The 14,718-nt window shown below is 44.8% G+C and overlaps 1 protein-coding gene across 1 annotated transcript in view; it reads left to right on the forward strand.

Moving 5' to 3' along the window:
* Positions 1-14,718, forward strand: part of MED26 (mediator complex subunit 26) — a 44,264-nt gene that overhangs the window by 15,877 nt on the left and 13,669 nt on the right. The gene's annotated exons all lie outside the window — the stretch shown is intronic.

Here is a 14,718-nt window from a genome sequence, read left to right on the forward strand (position 1 = left end):
TTGGTATCTAAAGAATCCAGGTTCTTCCTTCTTTTCATTTATATATAATGCTGAATTACAGTAATGCAAATGGATTTTAGTTTCATTCAAACTTTATTTCAAACACTTTGAAGTAATGAAGAACTCTAATTTGCTCTGTGTGGTATGCCAGTAAATGTTTGACAGCTGGCTGGCTCTCCAGGAAAAAAAAAGTATTGCATATACATACATACATACATACATAATTCATAAATTCTACTGATAAAAAGGATAGGTAACTGACAATTTGCAAATAATAATGAAACATGACACTTATTGTCAATTCCATGTAGCCAGTTGTTTCCCACAGACTGCTTTCCTTATTTTTGCTGAGCTTTTGTGTCTATGGTCAACTTATGAGTGTAGTTCGGACTTGAATCTTAATTGATATTTTTATGTTAGTAAGTGAAGTGATGTCTTTGATGAAACAGATAATAGTTTTCAAATACTGGAAGAATATTTCCTCAGTGAGGTTTGTGCTATTCCTAATGTAACGGCTACAGGCACGACACACTTTTAAATTTAATCTGCATGGTTAACATTTTCTCACGTCTAAACCCCAGGGGTTGGTGAACTATATCTGTAAAGGACCAGATAGTAAATATTTTCAGCTTTGTAGACCATACAGTGTCTGTCACAACTCTGCCTTTATGCATAGCATAGAAACAGCCCCATAGACAATTTGTAAACAAATGAACGTGGCTGTGTTCCAGTAAAACTTTATTTACATGGTTGATTTTATGTTAGGTGAAATTTCATCTCAATAAAAAATATATATACAATGAAATTGTAAAATGCTTTACAGAAATAGGCATTGGGCTGGATACAGCCTAGGAGTCTATAAGCACACTAACTTGACAATAAATCAAGCCCTGATTTATAGTGTCTGCCAGTTTCCATGGTATAAATCATTCCAGTATGGCTGATTTCAAGCTACTAACGTGATGAGGCCTTGAGAAGACATGTCTCAGTAGCATACCATTTTCACATGCAGATATCATAGTCATGAATAAACTCAAAAACCTAGATAATAGTAAATGTGGGAAAATAAATAAGTGATGAGTTTTGAGTATTTCATCACCTTTGTTTTCAGATGTAACTCATTGTATATAATTTCTATCATTGCATTTTTTTAAGTTAAATTTTTTTTTACAGTGTATTTGTTCTCCTTTTTCTAAAATACCCAGAAGCCCAAACCAGCAATGCTCTTATCAAACACTCAACAACATGGTACAAAAGCAACTCATAGGACATTATTTCATCTTAATGCAACACTTTTCCAATGAAATTAACAGATACTTGAATTTTAATTAACACTTGGGACAAGTTCAAACAGTAGCTGAGTGTCTGCTATGTACCAGACAGTTTGCTGGGCACTGGGAGGGTGACCATAAAAACCATCTATTGAAGATGATTCAAAGAAATGGAAAGATATCCTGTGCTCTTGGATTGGAAGAATTAATATTGTTAAAAATGGCCATACTACCCAAAGCAATCTACAGATTTAATGCAATTCCTGTCAAAACCCATGACATTTTTAACAGAACTAGAACAAATAATCCTAAAATTTATATGGAGCCACAAAAGACCCAGAATTCCCAAAGCAATACTGAGGGAAAAGAGCAAAGCCCCCAGACTTCAGACAATACTACAGAGCTACAGTAATCAAAATAGTGTGGTATTGGCACAAAAACAGACATATGGATCAATCTAATAGAATAGAGAGCCCAGAAATGAACTCACACACCTACAGCTAATTAATTTTTGACAAAGTAGGCAAGAATATACAATGCAGAAAAGACAGTTTCTTTAGCAAGTGGTATTGGGAAAGCTGGACAACTGCATGTAAATCAATTAAATTAGAACACTCCCTCATACCATACACAAAAATAAACTCAAAATGCCTTAAAGACTTAAGTATAAGACGTGATACCATAAACTCATAGGAGAGAATATAGGCAAAACGTTCTCTGACATAAATCGTGGCAATGTTTTCTTAGGTCAGACTCCCAAGGCAATAGAAATAAAAGCAAAAATAAACAAGTGAGACCTAATCAAATTTATAAGCTTCTGCACAGCAAAGAAAATCATAAACAAAACAAAAAGACAACCTATGGAATGAGAGAAAATATTTGCCAATGATGCAACCAACAAGGACTTAATTTCCAAAATATACAAACAGTTCATACAACTCAATAGTGAAAAAACCAACAACCCAATCAAAAAATGGGCAGAAGACTTACATAGACATTTCTCCAAAGAAGATATACAGATGGCCAACAGGCACATGAAAAGATGCTCAGTATTGCTAATTATTAGAGAAACGTAAATCAAAACTACCATGAGGTATCACCTCACACCAGACAGAATGGCCATCATCAAAAATCTACAAATAATAAATGCTAGAGAGGATGTGGAGAAAAAGGAACCCTCCTACACTGTTGGCGGGAATGTAAACTGCTGCACCCACTATGGAGGTTCCTTAAAAAGCTAAAAGTTACCATATGATTCAGCAATCCCACTTCTGGACATATATCTGGAAAAGATGAAAACTCTAGAAAAAAAATGCACCTCACTGTTCATAACAGCACTATTTAGAATAGTCAAGACAGGAAGCAACTTAAGCTGCTCCACTGACAAGTGAATGGTTAGAGTGTGGTATGTATAAATGCAATGAACTATTACTCAGTCATAAAAGAGAATGAAGTGCCATTTTTAGTAACATGGATGGGCCTAGAGATTATACTAAGTGAAGTAAGACAGATAACATGATATCACTTATATGTGGAATCCAGAAAATGATACAAATGAACTTATTTACGGAATAGAAATACAGACATAGAAAGCAAATGGTTACCAAAGGGGAAAGTGGAGCAGAAGGGATAAGTTAGGAGTTTGGGATTAACATACACACTACTATGTATAAAATAGGTAAACATCAAGGACCTACTGTATAGCCAGGGAACTATCTTCAGTATCTTGTAATAACCTATAATGGAAAAGTATCTGAAAAAGAATATATGTATATATAACTGAATCACTTTGCTGTACACCTGAAACTAACACAACATTGTAAATCAACTTTAATAAAAAGCAAACAAAACTATCTAGATGAAGGAACCTCTTGAGAAGTAAAAGGGAGTGCTAAATATAAACTACGTTAAAAGCTTTTTTGACCACAAATGATTTATTAAAAAGCAATAAAAATTCCATTTAAGGAATATTTTTCATAAAATTCTTAAACTTTGTTATAAAGATGTAAAATCCAGGACACACGCTTAAACAGATATGACGCCAAGTTAACTAGGACAGTGGTCACCCCAGACATCAGGAATATGACAGTAGGAGGTGTCCATCCTCGCTGCTCAGAAGAACATCTCAAGTGATATTTATTTCAACCAGAATCTTTGTCAGATGAAATCTAACTCATTTCTACTCCTTAGACACTATGTCTGCTTATGCTTATCGGCACCTTTGTTTTCAGGAACTAGAACCCAAAGTTTACAGGCACCAACTCTGGAGCCAGACTGCCGGACATGATCCTGGTGTGACTTGCTATCTGTGTGGCCTTGGGCGAGTTACCTAACATCTTGGTGTTTCACTGCCCTTATACAGGAAATGAGGGATAGTAATAATAACTGTCTTCCAAAGTTGTTGTGAGGATTAAATTAGTTAATACACTTCAAGCATCTAGAACAGCTCCGGACACACGGGCCTGCTTGTGCAGTTTTATTGCTACTAGTGTCCACCGTGTACCTGATACTGAGCATAGTGGTGATCTGCGAGATGGGTGGAGCTCAAGGGTTTGTGGCATTTCCTAGTACAGTATTATTAAAACTTTAATTAGCCATAAAGACTACAAATGAAGGTTTCCTATAAAAATTCAGATATATGACTTTTCTAAAAAATTTAGAATGCTGCTAGGCAGGAGATAACTAGCTGCCCAAAACAGCCTTCAGCTGGTCAGTACCAGCCACTCCCTTATCGCTGCATTTTTAACAATGGCTGTTTAAACTGGCTCCCAGGATTCCTGAAAGTGTCACCACAGGCTCTCCTGGGCTAGTGTGAGCTGGCTCCAGCATACTCCTGGGTATCCTGCTTGGATCTGGGCTGCAGGCCACAGGCTCCTTGTCTAAGATGGCATCGGTGCCTTTGCAGCTGGCTGCTGGGATGGTTCTCTTGGTTTGTGTGTCTCGGGGTCCATGCATGGAGCCCCTTGTGGGTGCCCAATGAACCTGCTGTCCTGAAGGTGGGGTAGGGCCAGCTTTCTGCTCCAGGTCCTTTGCTGCGCCTGGTTCTCTCTGGGGCTTCAGGATGAGGTAACCACCTCTCCTGGCCCAGGGTTCAGGAAGAAGCCTTCCTCTAGCATGTCACACTTTATTTTCTTCATAGCTTTCAGGACAGTCACCTTGTCCTGTTTGCTTGTCTGTTAACCCTCTTCCCCTGACATGAATGTAAGTCCCACGAACTCCCTCTACTCCCTGAATTCCTCCTCAGTACATACACGTTTTTATTTTCCTGGTGAATAAATAGTTGCTGAGTGAACTCCAGTGTCTTTCCTCTGCTGGCTGCAGCAGTTACAGTGTTCAGTCTGAATGGTTTTGGCTCCCACGTCCAAGGTTCCCAGTTGTTGGAGACAACCATTCTTCTCGTGTGTGCAGAGCACCCTTCTCCTTAGAAACAACAGTTTCATCTTCTGGCTGCATTTTCCTCACAGATCTGAGTCGCTCTTGATAATCTCACCACTGGGCTAGAAAAATTGTTCTAGGTTTCAGCAAGGATAATGCCATATTTGCTCTTCCCCTCTCCCCCCTCACACACACAAAAAGAAAGAATGAAACCCACATGGATTGCATTGTGAGACTGCCGACCATGTGGGCCTCATTTAGGGGGCCAGGCAGTCTTCAGAGAGGTTCAGTGGTCTCTCCCCTGCCAGCCATGGGGCCCAACATTGCTGCTTTACTGAGAGTCAGGCTGTTCAGTCCATGAGATGGAAGGACTGGCTGAGCGGGCAAGTTTGTTTCATTCCCAATTAGATGAAGGTGTTTGCACTTTTGGGAAGGATCCAGACCAAAAGCCACACATCACTGATCTTGTAAGGAGCAGGGAAATAGTCCCAGAGAGGCCGACCCACTGCAGTCTTCTGATGCAGCGGGCCCAAGAGTGTGGATTCCGGTCATTTTAGGGTGAGGTGGAACCGTGGTTCACTCTGTCATGCTACCTGGTGGGCTGATGATCCGAAGCCCATCCCCTTGCATGGAGGCGGAACTGAAGAATTATGTGTGCCAGGCAGGTGACAGAGGAAAGCTGGCCTGACTGAATGACAGGTTTGCTGAGAGTTTGATGAGAAGACAGATGTGAAAAGGTGCTTTGTTACTGAGGGCTCCGTGCAGCCTTCAGCCTTTCCTCTCTGAGGGACTTCATTTGCAGGATGAGCCCTTTAGCCTCTTCACACCTTCCCTCCTGGCACTGTGGGATCCTCCTGGTGCCCTTCTCCCTTGGCATCTTCTACCTGCTCCCTTCTCTCCTGCCTTCAGCCCGCCAGTGCCTCCCCACCCATCATTCATCTGAGCCTCTCCCCTCCTTCCTGGTGTCAGTGTGGAGACTCTGCTCCTGGCCTCGGCACTTGGAGGTGTCGTCTCTTGGCAGGGTGCCCTGTGCTGGTCCCCTCTACTGCTGCTCTCACTGGGTAAGGGCAGCTGCAGGTGGGTGCCAGTGAAGGCTGGTGGAATTTCCTGCACCTCCTCCCCTTGGAGACAGATAGGCTCCTGGATCTCTCTGTTTTGCATCCATTCTTCCTTTCTTTGTGCTTTCTCAATCACCTGGTCATCAGGGCCTTCAGCCCGCATCTCAATCTGAAGACCCCATGGCCTTGTCGATGCCCTGCCCACGCTGGTGCCTTAGAGTCTGTGTTTCTAACATTTAAGGGCTTTCCTCCAGTGTTCCTTGTTTTGCCTCCACCTCATTTAAAAGTGACCTTTGTTGAGGTAGAGCTTATATATAGTAAAATGCACCTATTTCAGGCATACACTTTACAGTGGAGATCCCTCCTTTGTTCTTTTAATTGAAGTATAGTCAGTTACAATGTGTCACTTTCTGGTGTACAGCATAATGTTTCAGTCATACGTATACATATGTATGTTTGTTTTCATATTGCCATCCCTCCTTAAATGAATAACTGCTGTCTGCATAGTGCCGTATTGGTAACAGAGTGCTTTCACATTTGTCTTTTTATTGAACTCTATACTTCATTTTGATACAAGTTTTGATGAATTCATACACCTGTATAACTACTGCAGTCAAGGTGTAGAATATTTCCGTCGCCTAAGAAGCTCCTAATCCTCCCCCCTACTTAGGGGCCGCCATCTCCAGTCACTCCACCATTAGCGACCCCCACCGGCTGCTCGTAGGTGTCTGGTGTCAGTCTTGGTTCTCTCACCCTGGGAGGGTGGTGCTGTTATCCTCGTCCCCAGGGTTCATCCTCCCTCCTGTCCATTGGCTTTTCCGTCCCCCGGACTCCCCGTGTGCACACAGCCCTCCATTCCCACCAGCCCCATGTGGTGGTCTCCATGGCCTGCCACCCTGAGTCCTCCCTGTGTTCGTGTACTCCCCCCCCCATTTCACACTCACCCCATCCTGCTCCTTGCCATCTCGCTCCCTGAGGCTGGTCTGCATCTGCAGCTTTGCCTCCCTGCCTTAGCCCATAGTCCTCCACCAGGCAGCAGGAGCCAGCTATTTAAAACTGCAACCTGACCATGTCACTCTCTGCATCTGACCGTGTCATTCCCTACTCTGAGCATGGCACTACACCCATTAATGTGGCCTTCCCGTTTCCTCCTCCCCCCCAGTCTAGTGTTCTTTGCACTCGCCGTGCTGCTCTCTGCCCCTGGCCCTTTGCTCCTGCTCTGCCCCCAGCCTGGTGTGTCGTCACTGGTCTGGCCTGCAGGTCCTGCGTACCCTTTAGGCCTCCTCAGAAATGCCCTTCATCCCCCTTCTTAGAGGCCCCAGAGTGCTCTGAACCTCCCACAGCCCTGCCTGCTCACGCTGTTTGAAGTTTCCTAATCATGGGTCTGCCTGTCCAGCCAGGCCGAGAGCGCCTTCAAGGCCATGTCTGTGCTTTATCTGTGTATTTTTGTGAGAGGTAGCCAAGTGTGTGGTGAAGAGCCAGTGCTTCAGAGCCAGGCCGCCTAGGCCCCAACTTCAGCTGTGTGATCTCAGCAGATTAGATGACCTCTCTGTGCCTTACCTTCCTCCCTGTAAAAAGGGAAAGAAAGAGACTGTGTGTGTCTCTCAGACTCTTGGTTAGACACTCAGACACAGGGCCCCCTTTGGGTGTTGTTAGCAGGCATGTAGTTAGGGGGCCCAGGTTGGGGGAGGTTGCTGGTATAGCTGAAGAGGAGAGGCCAGGTTCCCCCTGCACCCAGTGCTCAGTGGTCAGCCTACCCAGAGCTCTGGGTTAAAGGGGATTCTGAGTTCCCAGCCCCGAACTCATACTGCCTCTCCCTTCTCGCCTCCAAGTCCCCTTTTACCTCCTTACATCCCGTGGCAAGGGCCGTGGGCTGACAGGCAGGACAGATAGGAATGGACATCAAGCCCTGGAGCCCCATCCATTGCCTCACTTTGCTTGAGACACCCGGAGGAGTCTCCAGAAACCCCACCCTAGCTCCTGGCGCCCCTGTTTCTTTTTGGAGGGGTGAAAGAGAGTGATGTGGAAGAGGGGCTAGATCTGCTCTTGCCACTCCTGCTTCAAGCCTGCTGGCTGCCTGGATTCCCAGAAACGCTCCCAGTCCTTTGCCATCATGTCCCTGCAGAGGTGTTAGAGCCCTCCTCAGGTAGAGTGACAGTTGAATTAATACTCACCTATCTTCCCAGAAGCCTCTGCGTTAGAGCCAGGGGTCAGGGGCCCAGTTCTTCTCTCCTGTCTTTGCAAGGAGGCAGCCCACACCTGCTCACGAAGGCCAAGGCTGTGGTCAGCAGTTGTGGGCAGTGTGGCCTCAGTCCTGGTCCTAGAGGCTTGTGTTCTCTGGGTCCTCTCTCCCTTCCCTGCTGGCAGACTCAAAGGATAGAAGACAAGGGCAGAATAACAGCCCTGACACCTGAGTGCAGTTTGCCAGACAGGTGGGCCCGCCTCTCTGGGACCCACTGTGGGGACAACAGATTTCACTTGCTTCCTTCCTAGTGGGATCATTGCATTGTGCAAGATGGGGGTGAAAAACAGCTGAGGCAGAACCAGTTATCATAAAAGTATTTGGACCTTTAGGTCAGAGTTTAACACCTGGGAATTTATTTCTGAGGAAAAAATGAGAGAAGGAAGCTGTACGTTTGAAGATGATCGTTGCAACACTGGTTGCAGTAAGAGAACCCGGAAGGAAGTGGGATGCCCAGCAGTTGGGGAAGGTCAAGGAAATTATGACGCGTTAATGGGACATTTAGCTGTTAAACAAGATCATTATGAAGATTATGTAGCAACAGGAAGAAGTGTTTAGTGAAAAAAGAAAACAGTGTCTGTGATGCAGTTTCAACTACGTAATTGTTGCAGGCTCTGAACAAGAGGAAGAAAGTGACCCAGAGAAACATTTCCATGGCCCAGGCTGGTAGGGGCTCAAGAGGCTCAGGGGAGATGATGCTGCAGAGCTTGGCCTCTGGGGTCAGACCTGAGCCATGATGTTGGTATCTGCCTCCTGTGGCTGTTGGGGTTTGAGGACACATGTGTGACAAAGGTAGTGGCCCAGAAGATGCTCTCAGAGGAGAGGAAAGACCAAAGTGGATAGAGGAGAACTCCAGATATTTAGGGCGAGGAGCTTGGGCACCATCAAGCCTCAGGCCCTGTCAGTGAGCCCGGTCGGCACTGCGTTAGGTCAGGTGTGGTCAGTCTACGCCTGTCACAAGTTGGCTAGGAGGTGGGCTCAGGTCCACCTTCCGTATCAGGAAGTTGGAATCAGAGTCCAAAGAGGACACACCTAATGAGATTAGTGTGAGTGGGAGTTTATTTGGAGGTGGGAGAAAAAGGGGTTTGTCCGCTCTGGGGGTCCTGCCCCACCTCTGAGAGTAGGGAGGGATGGAGTCAGCTGGTGGTCCTTAGACAACCCCGATGCCTTGGAGATGCAGAAGTGCTGCCAGATGGGTCCGCAGGTGACACCTGGGTCACAGATGCAGACATGGAGCTGCCTGAGGTGGGACTGCCCAGGCAGTAGAGAAGTGAGGTGAAGGGTAAGAGAAGAAAAGGGTCTGGGGTTGTACCTTGAAGAGCTCCCAGAGGAGGAAGATGAGGGTGTGGAGGGGTGCCAGGATCCGAGAGATGAGACCACAGGGCTCACAGGCTCTTGTCTTTGGTAAAAAGTTGCCCGGGCAGAGTAGTTCTGGTGCAGTGACAGGTAGGGATCAGGTAGAGCTTATTAATTTCCTTTATATTGTTAATGTAGGTTTTAGTAAAAAACTTGAGTTCTGTTTCCTTGCTTAGTTGCCATGGTCAGCTGTGTTTGGTACTCACCTGTATGGCAATGAAAGGGGAAAAAACAGACTTTAAAAGTTTTTAAAAATAGGTTTAAAATAGTGAGGAGGTAATGTTAGCAAATGATACATTGAGGGAAATAGAGTGAAAAGCAGAATCCTCTATGTTCCCAGCGCTCCTCAGTGTTCTTTGCCTGGTACATTTAAAACAAGGAAAAGCTGCTGTGGTGCTTCTCCCAGAACTCAGCTGGGGTCCCACCTTGTCTTGGACATTTGATGACTGAGACCTCAATGTGTCTCTGCAGGGCTGTCCTCCGACATTTAGCCATGGCCAGGCTCTCATCCTAAGAGTCGATTTTGCTGCCCCTTCCCCTGTGGGATACTGGTGGTTTGGAGTGAGGCAGGAAGTGCTGATGGGAGTCCACACCAGCCAGTGGGGGGCTGCTATTGGGTAGTCAGGCTTTCCCGAGGCCCCTAGCAGGGAAGGTTGGGAAAAAGTGGTTGATTTGGCTTTGGGTAGCAAGTGGCCTCAGGAGCCATGGTGGTCCTCCCCTGTGCCCTCATCTAGTACATTCCACTCATCCGCCGTGCCAGGCGGTGCTGCTACCTTGCAGTTAATGCTGTCACTGAGTTAGGACAGTGGATTGTGATGTTAGGTCTCCCGTTGGTTTAATGTTGGCTTTGCAAAAATCTCACCTGGCTTTCCTTCCTCCTCCTTGTGTAACCATTTGGAATCATTTCAGGGTGGACACAAAGGTAATTTGGAGAAAATATTTGTGGTTGTGGTAACTTTCTAGGACCACTGCACTGAAAATGGGAATCTCTCCCCAAAGCCATTGTGCCCTGCTGAACAAACATGTTTGCCTAGAGGAGTAATAGAGCCCATGCTGCCCTGGCCACAGCCTTCTGGTCCAGCCTCAGCTTTCCATCTGCCAGCTGCCCAGCCATGGTACCTTTTGCCTTGTTTTTTGTGGAGGGTGTGAAGGAGCACTGAGAGTCACCTCCTGGTTCCCAAGACCCTTGGGGGAGTGTTGGCCAGTGCAAGGGACAGCTGGAAATGGGATGAGGCTTGTTTACTCTTCAGGTACCAGCTTGGTGACTGCAGATCTTGACTTGCTACAGAGGGAGACCCCTGAGATGTTTGTAATATTGGAGTAAACATGGTGCCCAGCAGCTGAGGACAGTAAGATGGGACTTCATTTATCTATCCATCCTTCATTCATTCATTCACACTTGAGACTAGTAAGGGTCTAGCTCAGCTGTCAAGGGGGAGTCAGGATTTCAGACATTTCAGTCACAGGAGCTTACTGCCCACTGGAGAAAACCATGAAGAGTGAGGGGGAAAAGAAGTCATCAGATGCTCTGAGGCTATTTTCATGTCAGGATACAGGTTATCACTCACACCAACTGAAGGGAGAACAGACTGCTGTTTGCCTAAGACTTTCTGCAGATGTTTGTGGCCACTGGCCTTTCCTATGTGAGCATGGAAAGTTGGCTCCTTCTCCTGAGTCTCCAGATGAAGTATAACAAAACCCCATGGGCAGGCTGAAGTTGAGTCCTTGGTGGCTAGTGAGCCTTTCATTTCACATCCTATAAGACACTGTCACCCAGCTCCAGCCACAGCACATTCCTTGAAGGCTGGGATGAGGCTCTTAAGCCAGGAGTCACCTTCCCCAAGCCCGCAGTTCCGGTGCACAGTCTGTTGTTGGCACCAGCGTTGTGGGAGCGCACAGACTGTCCAGAAAGAAAAGCTGATGTTGACTGGTGCCCGCTGGAGCCCAGTCTGTTATGAGGAGTGCATTACACTAGTATCACATTTGTCACACAGTCCTTAGGGTGCCCCTGGGATGCCCAGGCATGACAGCCCTCCTCATTTTACTGAGGGGAGAAGGAACTTTCTGCCCCACCCTCCACCCCAAAGAGAGCTGAGCCCAGGTGGGGCATCTGATACCTAATTCCAGGCAACTGCTGATCTGCTGTCACTGTAGATTAATTTGCCTTTTGTAGAATTTTGTGAAATCATGAGTATGTGCTCTTTTTTGTTGTTTGCTTTATTTTGGTCTGAGCTCTTCTTTCATTCATACTTATTTTGAGATTCATGCATGTTGTGTATGTCATTCATTTTTGTTGCTGAGTGATATTTCATTTTGTGGATATACTATGGTTTATTTATCCATTCATGATGGACTTTTGGGTTGTTTAATAATCTGCCAGAGTGTCTTCCATGGTGATTATACCATTTTATGCTCCTACCAGCAGTGTAAGAGTTTCAGTTGTTCCACATCTTGGCCAGCACTTGGTATGGTCAGTCTTTTTAATTTTAGCTATTTTAATAGGTATGTAGTGGTATCTCATGGTTGTTTTAATTTGCATTTCCCTGATGACTAATAATGTTGAGCATCTCTTCAAGTATTTATTTGCGACGCCTATCTCTCATTTGGTGAAAGATTTGAATGTCTGTTAAAATCATTTTCCCGTTGTTTCCCCCTTGGGTTCTTTGCCTAATTATTAAGTTGAAAGAGGTTTTTGTATGTTCTAGAAACAAGTCCTTTCTTAGATATATGATTTGTGTGTATTCCCCCCCCCCCCCAGTTTGTGGCTTGCCTTTTCATTTTCGTAACAGTGTTATCTTTTGAAGAGCAAGTATTTTCAATTTTGATGAAATCCAGTTTGTTTTCTGTGTGTTTTGTGCTTTTCATGTCATATTTCTAAAGTCTTTGCCTTTTAAACCCAAGGTCACTAAGATTTTCCTACTGTGTTTTCTTCTAGATAGACATTTTGTAGTTTTAACTCTTATATTTAGGTTTATGGTCCATTTAGTGTTAATTTTTGTTTCTTGTGAAATAGAGATCAAGAGTTTGTTGTTTTGTCTCATTTTTTGTGTATGGCTATCCAATTATTCCACCACTGTTTGTTGAAAGATTATTCATTCACTGTTGAATTGCCTTACTGCTGTTGTTAAGAATCACCTGCCCATGAATGTGTGGGTCTGTTAATGGAGTCTATTCTGTCCATTGATCTGTTTGTCTTTGCTCCAATTCCACATTGTCTTGATTATATAATTCTTAAGATCCGATAATGTGAGTCTTCCAGTTTTTTTTTTTCAAAGTTTGTTAGCTATTCTAGGACCTTTGTGTTTCCATATGAATTTTAGAATCAACTTGCCAACTTCTCCCAAAGACCCTGCTCAAATTTCAATTGGGATTGCTTTGAATCTATAGATCAGTTTGGGGGAGAATTGATATCTTAACAATATTGACTCTTCCAATCCATTAACTTGGTGTACCTTTCCATTAGTTGATGCCCCTTTTGATTTCTCTCAGCCATGTTTTGTTCTTTTCAGTGTTGAGGTCTTAACACATCTTTTGTCATTTATCCATGAGCTCTTCAAATTTTTTAATTGCTATTATGAATGGAATTGGCTTTTAAAATTTCAATTTCTGAATGTTTGTTGCTTGCATATAGAAATACAGTGGAATTTTATATTGGATTTTTATCCTGCAGGCTTGCTAAACTCACTTACTCTTATTTTGTAGGTTCTGTAAGATTTTCCATATAGACTATTCTATTTGTGAATAAAGACAGCTTTACTCCCCGCTTTCCGGATGTTTCTTTCTCTTCTCTCTTCTCCTCTCCTCCCCTCACCCTCCCCTGTTTCTTTTTCTTGCTTTTTTGTACTAGCAAGAATCTCCTGATGAGACTGAATAGCAGTGGTGAGCACACGTCCTTGTCTTGTACCTGCTCCTAGAGGGAAAACATTCAGCCATTCACCATCGAGTATATTGTTAGTTGTGGGTATTATCAGCCTGAGAAGGTTCTCTTCTGTTCCCAGTTTGCAGAGAGTTTTTTATCAGGAATGGATGTCCAATTTTGTCAAAATGTTTTTTCTACATCTGTTGAAATGACCATGAGGCTTTTCATTTTTGGCCTCTTACTATGGCAGGTTATGTTGATTTTTTTAGTGTTATTTTCCTCCCCTACTTGAATTTCTAGTCTCTCTTTTTTTGCTATCTTCATTCCTGGTGAAGGCATGCAGAATTTTCCTATCCTAATTGCCCCACTGCCCTCCCTTGAGCCAGCTGCCCATTTCTGCCCTCTTCATCAATACAACTTGCTAATGGTCTGTTGCATGAAGGCAGTCATGGGCTAACCACACAGGATTAGCAGGTTGGGTTAGTAATGGAACTGTGCCCAGGTGTATAACGGACACCCTGGCTTCCTCCTTGGAGAAATGGCATAGCACCTACTTGGGAGGTCTGTGGTTTCAGGAGAGAACCATGATGTGGTAGGAGACAGAGGCCCACACATCCAGGGTGCTGACACGTGATGCCCAGGCAGTGGGTGCTACCTGACTGCCTCTCTCCAGTAACTTTAGAGCTTGCTCTTTCTTGGGGATATTCACCTACTCAATGCTTCTTCCGTGGAACCTTCAGGACGCTGTTATCCTCCCTAGACTGGCCCCTGCCCAGGGTAGAGCATGTGGACACCTTGCTCTGTGAGCTGTGAAGTGTAGTGCACGCCGCGTGTCTCAGAGGTAGCCTGGGCTCCTGGTGTGGTGGTTCTCACACCTTGTTCTGCAGGATCCTCAGAGGATCTGTGCCACCACCAGGGATTGAGGGGCTGGCTTGCCAACACCTCCCCCTCCTCTTCAACCTCAGCAGCTCTGGTATCTGCTTCTAGGATAGGATGGCCTCTAAAATCAACTTTTTATTAAAATATAGCATATATCCAGAAAAATGCACAGGTCGTAAGTTTTATGTCTTAGTGAATGTTTATTAAGTGAACAGATCTGAGTAACCCCCGCCCAGATCAACCATCAAGAAGTTTTGTCTGCTTTTGAGCTTCCAATTCAATACAGGATGTATTCTTTTGTGTCTGGCCTTTTCCCGGGACCTGTTTTGAAATTTATTTTCGATGTTGTGTGTAGCAGTAGTGTGTTCATTTGACGTTGAATGGATAGACCACGATTTAGTCATCTGTTCCACTGTTGGTGGCCATGTTGGTGGTTTTCAGGTGGGACTGTTCTGAATATGGCTGCCCTGACTATTCTTGGCACAGCATGCTCATGTTGCTCTTGGTCCCCACCCCAGAGTGGAATGGTTGGGTCATAGAGTATGAATGTCCATCTTACATGATGTTTGACACAGTGCACAGATTTTCTTCCTGTCCCATGGATGACAATGTCCTTGGTTCTCTCCATAGTGGCCCCTGTTGTAGGAATGCCCACTGAGAAGTCCCCCACGCCCACTG

Source organism: Camelus bactrianus, chromosome 22, assembly GCF_048773025.1.
Source record: "Camelus bactrianus isolate YW-2024 breed Bactrian camel chromosome 22, ASM4877302v1, whole genome shotgun sequence".
Taxonomy (NCBI): Eukaryota; Metazoa; Chordata; class Mammalia; order Artiodactyla; family Camelidae; genus Camelus; species Camelus bactrianus.